Below are 13948 nucleotides of genomic sequence, written 5' to 3'. Positions count from 1 at the left end.
GGAAATATGTGATCCAGAACAAACAAGCAACAAATTCATCTTCATGGGAGACCACATAAACAATACAATCTCATCTAGAACTATTTATGTCTTCTAAAAGTAGACATTTGTCTTAAATTTTAAAATACTACAATATATAATTTTATTTGTAACTGATACAAAATAAAACTTCATAGTAACTAACCCCTCCACTAAATTCTTATTCTTTGACATATTATTTCTAGTTAAAATTTAATTTCAGTTTTGTATCTGACCACCTCAACTCCTTCTACTATTTCTAGTTTACTGAGGAAACAAAGCACAAAAGTAGTCAAGCAATTGGGTGCTCAGGAGTCTGAGATCTGAGGATCAAAGTTCAAAGCCAGGTTGGGCACAAAAGTCCATTAGACTCTGACCTCCAATTACCCACCAGAAAATAGGAAGTGGCATTTTGGCTCAAGTGGTAGAGCAGTAGCCTTGAGCTGAGGAGCTCAAGCACAGTGCCCAGGCACAGGCCCAGAGTTCAAGTCCCACGAACAAAAAAAAAAAAAAAAAGAAAAGAAAAGTTCTAAGAAGACTATCAGTGAACTGACTTCAATCTGCATTCTACTTGCAACATATAGACCTATTAAAATCAATTCAAATTATCAGCTGCATCATGTAATACAAATAAGAGTATTATTATATGTGTAACTGTCTTGAGTCAGCACTACTATGAGGTTAGTAAGCCAGTGATCAGTATTGCAGAAGAGGTTCTCCCATATAAAGAAATAAAAAGGTTTTAAAATCAGTGATGGCAGGCACTTAATGACTGAACCACGAAGAAACAGCTACTAAAGTTTATACCTACGAGCCTCTGAATAAATCTGTTGCTGAATGTATGTGCACTAAAATGAAAGAGAAAGCACTGAATTTTTTTTTACTACTTTCTAAAACAAGTTTTAACTATACTAATGGACTTTGCTTTTAACCAACTATCACTATGACATGTGTAAACAGCAGAGAGAGCTTCAGTGGAACAAAAATAAAAAGTCTACTTTACAGGATTTTCAATATCTGCAATTCTCACAAGTAAGCTCTCTTCTGTGAAACCCATGAGTTTTGTAGTTAGGAATAACATGCACTTTTTCATACAATGTAACTACCAAAAATAAAAAAGTATAACTAGCAATGCATGCATGGAAGTTCCCACCTGTTCCCAGGTTTGGCCCTATGTCTAGCTAGTACGTACACGTACACACACACACACACACACACACACACACACACACACAGAGGAAGGAGAAAGAAAAGAGGACTGCTGAGGCTCTCTAATTTCATTATCACAGTAATATAAACAAGTACTATAGATGTTACAGAATGAGACTATTTTCTCTACAGAAAGCTAATTTTTATTATAACTGTGATACATTATTATTAAAGAGGTTAACTTGTAAGAAACTATTTTTCAAGATTACAGCAGTATTTATGCCCTGCTTTAATGAGTAGTTTAACAGTTACAAGCTACTAAATATAACAAAAGGCAGAAACAGCAAATTTATTATTTAGACAATCCTCTAAGATTTAAGCATCTCAATTCACAGCTGGCGAAAGCAGACAAGTCTGGAAGACTTAGTGTTTCCAAATAACAAGCAAAATGTCAGATCTGGAGGCATGGCTTAAGTGGTAGAACACCAGCCCAGAGCATAAAAAGAGGCCCTATGGCTTAGAACTATGATCCTCAGACCTCAGCCTCTTGAGTGGCTAGGATTAAGGTGAGAGCCACCGCGCCTGGCATCTTACAATTTATGTCTAATTAAAAAAAAAAAGAATTTCCTAAAAAAACGCCCCTAGACAAATGAAGAGAAGAATTCAGTTAAGAATTCAATGTATGTCCTAAGAATTGTGAAAAGTGAAGTAAGAGGCAGATTAGGAGGACAGATGAATATTAGAGGGGTGATTCTGACCAAAATGTAAGGTATTCATAAATTGTGTTGTTAAATGATAACTTCATTATACAATTAAAGGAAATTTTTAACATATTAAGACACTTAAAAAAACATTATCACTTGCAGGAAAACAGATGACATCACATATCATATTTGAGCAAGACAAAGTAAGCTAAAAAAGTCAAATTTTTTTGCTCATATGTGTAAACTACACAGGAAGCACACTCATGTTCATGGATTTTACATACATATATGGTCTTAGTTGGATTTCTTTGCAACTTCAATATAGTCTGTTCATCAAGTCCTCATTAACTTTCTGCTTTGCCTTCCTGTTTCCCTTCCTCGCTGCATCTAAAGAAAGGTTCGACAATGCCATTTAATACTTCATCTAACATTTTGCATACGTGTTACTTTCTCTATCTAGTCATAGTGTTCTCTCTCAAATCTTTACACTTGTTAACTGCTATGAAATCTTTATCTATGAGGGTAGATATCACTTAACTCCTAAAGCCTTTTCTTGCCTTTTCTCCAAATCCCATTACAGTCCATTCCCACCATATTAACCATTACTTTACATCACAGACAAAATTACTGCCCCCCTTTAAATTCTTATGTTGAAGTGCTAACACCCATTATAATGGTATTTGGAGTTGGGGTTTGGGAAGGTAATTAGGTTTAAATAGAATAGTGAGTCACCCTCTTGTAGAGGGATTTATTTTGTTTTTATTATTTTTTATTTTTTCATTGTCGGGGTAATGTATAGAGGGGTTACAGTTACAGTGTCCAGGTAGTAGGTACATTACTTCTCATACACTGATACCCCTTCTAATGCTTTTGTCCCTGTTCTCTTCCCCCAACCCCTCCCAATCTTGTTCCCCCCTTCCCGCCCCTATTTCAAATAAATAAATGTATATACAATATGACAGGTAACTAAAGTCAGATACAGTAATAATACGAGATTAACCAAAGGGCAAAAAAGAGAAGAGAAATAATATAGTACATTAAAGAACATTAATTTTCTTAAGAAACAAAACAAAAAACAGTTTCACTGTACCATGAAGAAAAAACTCTATAGTGTAAATTACTCAGATCACAGCACTTTGGTTTACCAGACCAAAAAAAAAAAAAAAAAAAAAAAAACGTTTACTGGTTTCTTCTATCTTTCTGAAGTAGGCTTTTTAAGAAACAAGGAGCATTATGTCTTACTACCCACGATATTTTATATCATTAGCTACTGCCCACTGTGTGTAAGTTATACACTAACACAAGAAAAGAGGAAGACAGCAGTGAGGTAAAGCTTGTTAGGAAGCAGGATTCACTTCTATCCTTAGGCCCCAATTAATAACCAAGCTTTCTGTGTATGCTCATATTTTCCTTCAACAAAGAATTACTTAATTGCCATAAAACTTTTTAAATGCTTCAGAGGTAATCGCAGAGCCAAAGATAATTCCATAGCCCTGTTTATATTCCTCGTTTGTCTCATTTTTCCATTACTTCTTGGAAAATAGATAAGGTTTCATATAAATTAACACAAAAACCCATGCACTTGAATTAGTAAGACATGACTTCTCTAATTTATGAAGTACACTATGCACAATTTTTAGTTTAACAAGATGATAAGTTTAACAAGAAGTTACCAGAAAGTGGATGCTAGTGCTGCTCTTATACAAGGAGAAACCTAATCAAACGGCTGAATTCCTTACTAACTTTCAATTCAAGGTTTTAAGACTTCTTAGCTTATTCTATGGACCTCAATAGCAACAATCACAATTTGTGCACTTATACCACTGCAGGGGAGGGGGGGTGTGCGTGTTGCTGATATTAGGACTTGAACACTCAAGGCCACCTCATATGTTTTATTTCTTTTCTTTTCTTTTTTTTTTTTTTTGTTTGCTCAAGGGTGGTACTCTACAACTTGAGTCACACACTAAATGTATTTTCTTTCAGAATCTGGTTTCAGTGCTGAATGTCTCTACTGAACCACCTTTCTACATCATTTTTGTTTAAGGTATAAATGTGTTGAGGATCATATTATTGGCCTATTGATATCCAATTGATGAAAATATTATCCTCCTTCATTAAATTACTCTTGAATGTTTGTTGAAATCAGTTTGCCATAATATTTTTGGTTTCTGGTTTTTATCTTCTCTTTTGTGACCTCTGGGTCTATGAGTATCACACAATTTTCAATTATGTAACTATCAGAATATTCTGCACATGGCAGTTTTAAACTGTAAAATGATTCATCCCATGTCTTTTAACATTATTCAAAGAACTCTTAAGTTACTCTCACATTGACTTTTATGTAAATTTTATAATGTGCCTTTATCTATAAATTGCTGATTTTTAAGGGAGTTGTATTAAGCTTTGTTAATTGATTAGGTGTTTGATAAACTATTTTGTCTATCTTGCCATGTTAATTTATACCTTTGATGTATTTACTCAACGTTTACTTTTATTTATTATCATGATTTTTTACTAGTCCTGAGGCTTGAATTCAAGACCCACTGTCCCTGGGTTTCTTTTGCTCAATGCCAGCACTCTATCATTTGAGCCATAGCGCCACTCTGGCTTTTCCTGTTTATGTGTCACTGAGGAATTGAACCCAGACTTTATGTATGCTAGGCAAGCGCTCTACCCCTAAACTATTTTCCCAGCCCACTCAAGGTTTTATTATATTCACAATGCAAATCATTCACACTTTATTACAAAAACAATTCACTTTTATAGATTAAACATATATTTTTACATTTTAGTTTTTGCATATGTTCACGTCTAAATTATGCATAGTTGACTTTTTTTTTTTGCCAGTCCCAGGGCTTGAGCTCAAGGCCTGATGACTGTTCTTGGGCTTTCTCAAATTAGAGTTCTATCACTTGAACCACATATTTCTGGCATTTTCTATGTATGTGGTACTGAGGAATCAACCCCAGGTCTTTGTGCATGCTAGGCAAGCAATCTACCATTAAGCCAAACTCCTACCCCTATAGCTGACTTTTCTAAGATGACACGGTATGCTAAAGTTTTATTAGAATAAAGTACAACTTCAGATATGTTTCACAGATTCTTTGTAGGTTTCTTTTTTTTCTCTTTCCATTTCTTTTTCTTTTTCCTATTTTCCTTACTCTTTTCTTTCCCATTCCCGTATTTTACTTGTTGTTACTAGACAACCTTTAACAATTTTTAAATTCCTACTTTATCGTATAGGTATTGTAGCTTCTTTCTTTTCTTTATAAGGGGGTACAGTTTATATTTTTCACTACATCAAGGTACCTGGTCTGGTTTTTAATTGTTTATATAATACCCTGCTTTCTCCCCAAAAGAGCCATTGAAAGACGGCTGAAACCTAAGAAGATATCCTAGATAAAACCAGAAGAGACCTCTATCCCCCAAAGATGCATAAACAAAAACATAGAAACTTGGCAAAAGTGATTCCAATTATATTAAGATAGATGCTTCATCAGAAGAATTCAAAGCACTAATTTAAAAAATTATCAATGATCCTGGCCATTCTAACTGGAGTGAGGTGGAATCTTAGAGTTATTTTGATTTGCATTTCTTTTATGACCAGAGATGTTGAGCATTTTTTCATGTGTCTATAGGATATTTTTGTTTCTTCTTCAGAGAAGACTCTCTTTAAGTCTTTGGCCCATCTTTTAATGGGATGGTTGTCACTTTCGAGATTACTTTTGGATTGATTCAATTTTTTGAGCTGTTGATATATTTTAGATATGAGCCCTTTGTCCGTTGTATGGTTGGTGAAGATCTCCCACTCTGTAGGTTTCCTAATTAGTTTACTAGCTATGTCCTTTGCCATACAAAAGCTATGCAGTTTAATGCAGTCCCACTTATCCAGCCGATGCTGGAGGGGATGTGGCCAGGAGGGATCACTACTACACTGTTGGTGGGAATGCAAACTCGTTCAACCACTATGGAAAGCAGTATGGCAGTTCCTCAAAAGACTAAACATAGAGCTCCCCTATGACCCAGCAATTCCACTACTTGCCATTTACCCAATCATCCAGAAACAAGGACATACTAAATCCACTAGCACAACAATGTTCATTGCAGCCCTATTTACCATAGCAAACATATGGAACTAACCTAGATGTCCCTCAGTTGATGAGTGGATCAACAAGTTGTGGTATTTGTACACAATGGAATTCTATGCTGCTGTCAGAAAGAATGACATCGCCCCATTTGTTAGGAAATGGAAAGACTTAGAAAAAATCATATTAAGTGAAGTAAGCCAGACTCAAAGGAACTTAGGCTCAATGGTTTCCCTCATTTGTCATAATCAGAAGAAACCTTGGGCTCTCCTAGCAGAGATTTGCAATATAGCAAAACCTTGATATAAAAGGCCATATAGTAGGATGAAAGGATCTCTAGGATATAGAAACATAAGCCATATAATGAATGATTGTTGTTCTTAAGGTACTATGTTATCTCTCATCTCTTTTGCTGTCCCTTGGTTATCTCACTTTGTTACCTGATACATCGGATATATTTGTATTTGGTTATTTGAAATGGGATAGGGAACGGGGGAAAACAAGATGAGGGGTTTAGGGGGGGAGGGAAATGGGGACCGAGACATGTGAAAGGGTATCAATGTATGGTAATTAATGCACCATCGATCTGGCAAATATCATGTAACCCTTCTATTAATTACAATAAAAATATATGAAAAAAATTATCAATGACCTCAAAAAGAATCCAAGTAGATGAATTAATGAAGTAAGGAAGTTATTTTGAGATTTGGACAAAAAGTTAGCAAGGTGGATGAGAAATTTAGCAACACAGATGAGGAAAATAATCCTAGAAGCAAGAAGCTCAACAGATCACATTTATTGTATATACATTTATTTGAATTAGGGAAGGGAAAAGGAACAACAAAATGGTGACACAAAGGACAAAAAGTGAACCAATGCAACAGTGAAACTTAAGACAACATGTTGGAAATGAGCTTTACAACTTGCAGGGCGGATTGGAGGTAGAGAAAATAGAAAAACGTGGGTGGGGTTAACAATGTTCAAGAAGAAATGTATGCACTACACCCCTTGTACATCATATTGACAAAATTAAATTTAAAAAAGTCTTTCTAAATAAAATATGTAACAGAAAAAACAATAAAAATATCTACCCAAGAAAAAATAAAACACTGGAAAAAAGACTATCAAGAATACGAAGAAGATTGAGGAAATATGACTTTCAGATAGCAATTGAAAAATAATAAAATAGGCTATCGTGACCAAAACTTTAAGGATAGTAAGCCAATAATCAAAAAGAAACAACTGTCTACGTACATAACAAACTGGATTGATTGCTGGACATTAGGTTTACTGAGCAAAATTCATCTCAAAAGGTCACATACTATTTCCTCAAATTTTTATAAAATTATTAACATTTCAACATGAGATAAATATATTAGTAGTTGTCAAGAGCTAGAGATGGTGAGAATAAAAGAGTTGGTGTGCCAATATTTGTATTAATAAAACACTTTATTCTGGCACTTAAGGATACTGTCAAACCACCGGCTACACCCATCTACAGAGTTAAGAAATGGGATTATATCAAATTAAACAGCTTCTACACATCAAAAGAAAGAATTATCAAAATCGAGAGAACTCACAGAGAAACTTCTATCAATGGATAAACTTAATTCAAGCCCTAGGAGCAAAGTACACACACACACACACACACACACACGCACACACGCACACACGCACACACGCACGTGCACGCACAGAAACACAGACAATGAGAAAATGAAATGTTACATATACAAACTAGTATACTTGCTTCTAGTAAACAGAATACTGTAAACCATCATATTTTCCTTTTTGCCATGGCTGCCAGGAAATTAAAACTAATGATTAATAATTTAACTACATATTTGCCATTTCATTCTACATCCCTAAAAGCTTTGGGCTTTTCATCTTAGTCTTACAGATAACATCTATCAGAGCCAATACAGACATACTTTTAGAAGCAGTACAATATGGATCACAAAAACTCTTCTATTATTAATTCATAATAAAGATATTTTATTAAAAATAAGGCTATATCTGCATATAATCTTTACCAAAGAAACAAGTATGTAAGTCAAAGCACTAGACAATTAGAAATTAGCATTTTATTAACATATTAGTTAAGTAATTTCCGTATACAACATTCTTTATTTTTCATGACTAAGTGAATCACATATGAGGACACTGAACTTACCAAAATTTAAATAGCTTGCCCGAGGTACCAAAGCTCGCATCCACATCCAAATTTAAATTCACGTACTCAAAATCGTATCAGAAAAACTATACCCCAAAACAAATACATGTTCCTCTACCAATCATCTAACTGCTTAACCATTAGCCTGCAGAATTTGCTTAACCCTTAGCATGCATTGTAAGTGACTTAATGAAAAGAAAATGTTTTGTAATGTAGGAATGGATATACGTAAGTTAGTGACTCTCAGAAATAAAGGCAAACAAAATAAAAATCACTTGTTTATTTCCTACTAACTTTACACTAGTCCTTTCTACAAAGAATTCCTATTGGCAATTTTTCTGAGGTAAAGAAACAACTATACCCAAGTGTATAGCCAATGTGCTACAAATACAGTCCATAAACACTCTAGGGATGGGAGGAGAAAACAAAGGGAACAATAGTCATTCAATAAGCTCCTACTTCAAAGCATATCCTTAAATACATCTTAAAGCTTTTTCAAAAGCTTTAAATCATAGGGACTGAACTCAGAGCCTGAGCACTGAACCAGCACCACTTCCACCCTTTTGCTACGTATGTGGTACTGACGAGTTGAACCCCAGTCTACCTGCATGCTAGGCAACCACATTTATTTATTTATTTATTTATTTATCTATCTATCTATCTATCTATTTATTTATTTATTTATTTATTGCCAGTCCTGAGCTTGAGCTCAGGGGCTGAGCACTGTCCTTGGTTTTTCTAAAAGCTAGAGCTCTACCACTTGAGCCTCAGCACCACTTCTGGCTTTTTTGTATATATGTGGTACTGAGGAATCGAACCCAGGTCTTCGTGCATGCTAGGCAAGCATTCTACCACTAGGCCAAACTCCCAGCCCCTAGGCAAGTACTTTGACCACTAGCCCAAATTCTCAGCCCAGTATAACCACTTTTAACATTGTTTTAAAAACCAGGTATTACCCCAAATATACTGACTTGACTACAACTCACATAAACACATCATAACAATGTACTCTAATAGTAGATATAATAAGTATCTGGTTACTTGAAGCCACTTAATATATAAAGTAAAAATGAAAAGTAAATAAAAAATAAAGTAAAACTAAAATGCCAATTACATCCTTTTAAATTCTAACTCACAATGAAAAATGCCAATCCTTTTCATAAAAGCTAAATAGACATTTACAGATAAAAACAGAATCTTTATAAAGAAATTGGTGAACATTTGAATCCACACACACAAAAATTTAAGGACATTATTAAATACAAAAGGTTATCATTTTTAAATCTCTTTAAAATATAACAATATCTAAAGTAAATAAATAACAATGTATCTACCCATTCTACTGTCCCTATGTGTTTTCCAAATGGAAAAGATTATATGGAGATTAGGTATCTCTGTACTCTAAAAATTTCCCATAACTTTCTAATGCTCTTGTATGCCTGCTCCAACAGGTTACAAATTTGAATAAATTTTATTTATGTCTACTTCACCAATCTCATTTCACATTGCTCTCCTCTCTGTTCAATAAAATCAGGCTTAAGTCACTCTCCAAAAAGACCAACTTTCCCTTAGTTCTCAAGCTTTTCCTCTTTGTTCTGTGTGTCTTCCATATGCTTGCACCGTCCTTTAACATGAGAGACTTTTGCTCTCAGTCTAACTTGCCATCTATTCAATGAAGCACTTGCCTTTATTATTTTACAGCCTGTACTTGATTTATGTATATATTATCCATTTCCAATATACTGAATATAAATTCCAAGAATTCTAGTCTTACTGTTTTACTGTAATGTCCAGACAGATCTGATGCAAGGGTTTAGACCAGACTCCATTCATATTACATAATGTTGCAAAAATCATGTAATACACACACACACACACACCACACACACACACACACACACACACACACACACACACACACGGTGGCCCTTCTGGTGCCAGGAGTGTAACGTAGCATGACCACTTAATTACTCCCTGGCTTCAATCTCTAGCACTAGAGGAAGAAGGCAAAGTAAATGAGCAGAGGTCCAATATCTCAAATAGCAAAAGGGATGAACTACATAAAAGTGAATTTCCCAATCAAATGTCATACATGGATTCCAAGACAAAGGAACAAATCATTTACCATTCATTCACAATAAAACTTAAAATTCCCTCATAAATCATCTTCATTATGTTTTAGGATATACACATTAGTATCTATCAGAAATTTTATATCCAATTGCAACAAATGTCACAACTTATAGAAAAATTATAGAATACACAATAAATGATTTTTATTTCAGCATTTTAATCCTCATTGAAATTTGGGAGTAGTTAGAAACTTAAGGAAGTAAGGCCCTAATTAGAGGAAATTAATCACTGGTTATATGCCGCAGAAGTGAAGCTTGCCCAGACACCCTCTAGCTGTGTCTCCTACCAACTTCCCACTGAAGCTCTTCTATGCCAAACTATCCTCACCATGATGTCCTGGACACAGAATGCTGAGTGACCACAAATATAAACCTAGGAAACTACGAACTAGAATAAATCTTCTTTCCTTTTTAGTTGTTTCCTCGGGTATTATGTCACAGTGATGAAAAGCTAACACATCTCCTCTCCAGGATGGAACCGCCTGCAGAAGCTGTTCCTTTTCTGTTAATATATGGACCATCAACCTTCCTTCTTCAGTAAGCCCCTGACTGATTAAAGTGGTTTTTTTTTCCATAAATTTGTTGATTATTTCAGAGAAAAATGTTGCTATTTTTTTCTCGGTCTCTTTAGCTATTAGAGTTGTGTGTGTGGGTGTGTGTGTTGTGCATTATGTGTGTGCATGTGCACATACACTGCTACTAGGGTTTGAACTCAGGGCTTCTGGCACTCTACCACTTGAGCTAGCCTCCAGTAATGACTTTTTACTGGCTCATTAGAGATACAGCTCTCAAATATGTCAGTCCAGTTTAGTTTTGAACTTTGATCCACAGATTGCTGCCTCCCAAATAGCTATGATTACAGGTGAATATGGAATTAATTATAAAAGATTTATGTATTACACTACCATTATAGTCAGATACTTCAGGAAAGAAAGAATACAAAAATACCAGATTTAATCACTATTAAAACTCTGGGGTAATGTCCTATCAAAGGCACACATGTTAAAGTCTTTGTCATAAACATATGTTCAGAGATAGGTATGACAAAGGTGACTGACTCATGAGAATCTACTGACCTGATCAATGGCTTAATCCACTGATGGATTCATAATTGGGCTGTTGGGAGACGGTGAAAACTGAAAGGTAAGGCCTGATTGGGCAAAGTACATTCCTGAAAGTATTCCTCTAAAAGATATCCTGTCCCAGATGCTTCCTTTGTGTGGGGGCTTTGGGCTGAACAGACATGCCTTTCTGTTGTTTCTGCCTTGCCATATGCCTAAAAATAATCATCCGGAAATACAGAGACTCAGACCTCCAAAAGAGTAACACGATTACCCAAGTAATGTGCCAATACTCTGTTCTTTAAAACCATCTATAAAGATAGAACTAAAATTCCCTCTTGACTTTCACACTTTCCCATTTCAATTTCTTCTCCTTTCTGGGTGTGCTTGGTAGATATTCTTACAGCTGCTGGCTACTCTTAAAATATTTTAAGAGTACTTTTGAAGGGATCACTACTACACTGTTGGTGGGAGTGCAACTCGTTCAACCACTATGGAAAGCAGTATGGCAGTTCCTCAAAAGACTAAACATAGAACTCCCCTATGACCCAGCAATTCCACTACTTGCCATTTACCCAATCATCCAGAAACAAGGACATACTAAATCCACTAGCACAACAATGTTCATTGCAGCCCTATTTACCATAGCAAACATATGGAACTAACCTAGATGTCCCTCAGTTGATGAGTGGATCAACAAGTTGTGGTATTTGTACACAATGGAATTCTATGCTGCTGTCAGAAAAAATGGCATTGCCCCATTTGTTAGGAAATGGAAAGACTTAGAAAAGATCATATTAAGTGAAGTAAGCCAGACTCAAAGGAACTTAGGCTCAATGGTTTCCCTCATTTGTCATAATCAGAAGAAACCTTGGGCTCTCCTAGCAGAGATTTGCAATATAGCAAAACCTTGATACATAAGGCCATATAGTATGACGCTAAATGAAAGGATCTTTAGGATATAGAAACATAAGCCATATAATGAATGATTGTTGTTCTTAAGGTCCCTTGGTTATCCCATATTGTTACAGTATCTCACTTTGTTACCTGATACATCGGATATATTTGTATTTGGTTATTTGAAATTCGATAGGGAAGGGGGGAAAACAAGATGAGGGGTGGGGTTGGGGGGGAGGGAAATGGGGACCACGACATGTGAAAGGGTATCAATGTATGGGAATTAATGCACCTTCTATCTGGCAAATATCATGTAACTGTTCTATTAATTACAATAAAAGATATATGAAAATAAAAGAGTACATATGAAAATATACAATAGTGTGTATATGTATATATGTTATAATGAATTTTTTATATCATGTATAGAACATAAATAGTGTTTAGTAAAAGTAAAATAGTATTACTACCACATTTAGCAGTAGTAGTAGTTGACATAAAATTTATTTTTTCCTGGGGCCGGGAGTTTGGCCTAGTGGTTAAAGTGCTTGCCTAGCATGCACAAAGACCTGGGTTCGATTCCTTGGTACCACATACATAGAAAAAAGCCAGAAGTGGTGCTGAGGCTCAAGTGGTACAGCTCTAGCCTTGAGAAAGTCCAAGGACAGTGCTCAAGCCCTGAGCTCAAGCCCAGGACTGGCAAAAATATATATATATTTTTTTTTTCCTAGACAACTCTAATTTTAGCAAATACATCGATTCCTCCAAAAAGATTGGAACCTCAGCTTATGTTTTACTGGTTTTTATGACTGCACAAAACTTTCATTTAAACAGTTCAATTGCATTTGAACTTAAAATGTTTTGCTTTCTTTGTGCATCATTATTTCCTGAAGCCCATTATTTTATTTTGGTTCATTGCTCCTCTTGCTAGAACACATCCATTAGTAATTGGTTTAGCAATGATCTGTGCACAGGATACCTTCCATAGATCTGTAAACTTGAAACTGTATTTATTCCTGTCTTATTCTAAAATGTTAATTTTAGTAGAATATTACCAGACTTAAAGTTATTTTCCTCCAGCCCTTTAAAGATATATGGCCATAATCTGCTAATATTTTAAATACATATAAATGTGTATAGGCAGAAGTTAGATACAGAGATGTCCATGATGATGGACATCACAGTTTAATTTGTACTGCCCTGATTACCATAAATGTGAGTACTATTTGATGCTTAAGAGTCTAGGTTTTAAATCCACCAGCACAACAATGTTCATTGCAGCACTATTTACCATAGCAAACATATGGAACCAACCTAGATGTCCCTCAGTTGATGAGTGGATCAACAAGATGTGGTATTTATACACAATGGAATTCTATGCTGCTGTCAGAAAGAATGGCATTGCCCCTTTTGTTAGGAAATGGAAAGACTTAGAAAAGATCATATTAAGTGAAGTAAGCCAGGCTCAAAGGAACTTAGGCTCAATGGTTTCCCTCATTTGTCATAATCAGAAGAAACCTTGGGCTCTCCTAGCAGAGATTTGCAATAGAGCAAAACCTTGATATAAAAGGCCATATAGTAGGATGAAAGGATCTGTAGGATATAGAAACATAAGCCATATAATGAATGATTGTTGTTCTTAAGGTACTATGTTATCTCTCATCTCTTTTGCTGTCCCTTGGTTATCTCATATTGTTACAGTATCTCACTTTGTTACCTGATACATCGG

At 35.2% G+C, this 13948-nt stretch overlaps 1 protein-coding gene across 4 annotated transcripts in view; it reads right to left on the bottom strand.

Annotated features, from left to right (window-relative positions):
* The window catches only part of Nbea (neurobeachin), a 496782-nt gene that overhangs the window by 457829 nt on the left and 25005 nt on the right, over nt 1-13948 (bottom strand). The window lies entirely within an intron of this gene.

This window comes from Megascapheus bottae, chromosome 11 (assembly GCF_031878675.1).
Source record: "Megascapheus bottae isolate mThoBot1 chromosome 11, mThoBot2.hap1, whole genome shotgun sequence".
Taxonomy (NCBI): domain Eukaryota; kingdom Metazoa; phylum Chordata; class Mammalia; order Rodentia; family Geomyidae; genus Megascapheus; species Megascapheus bottae.
This window is presented reverse-complemented; position numbering and strand designations above follow the sequence as displayed.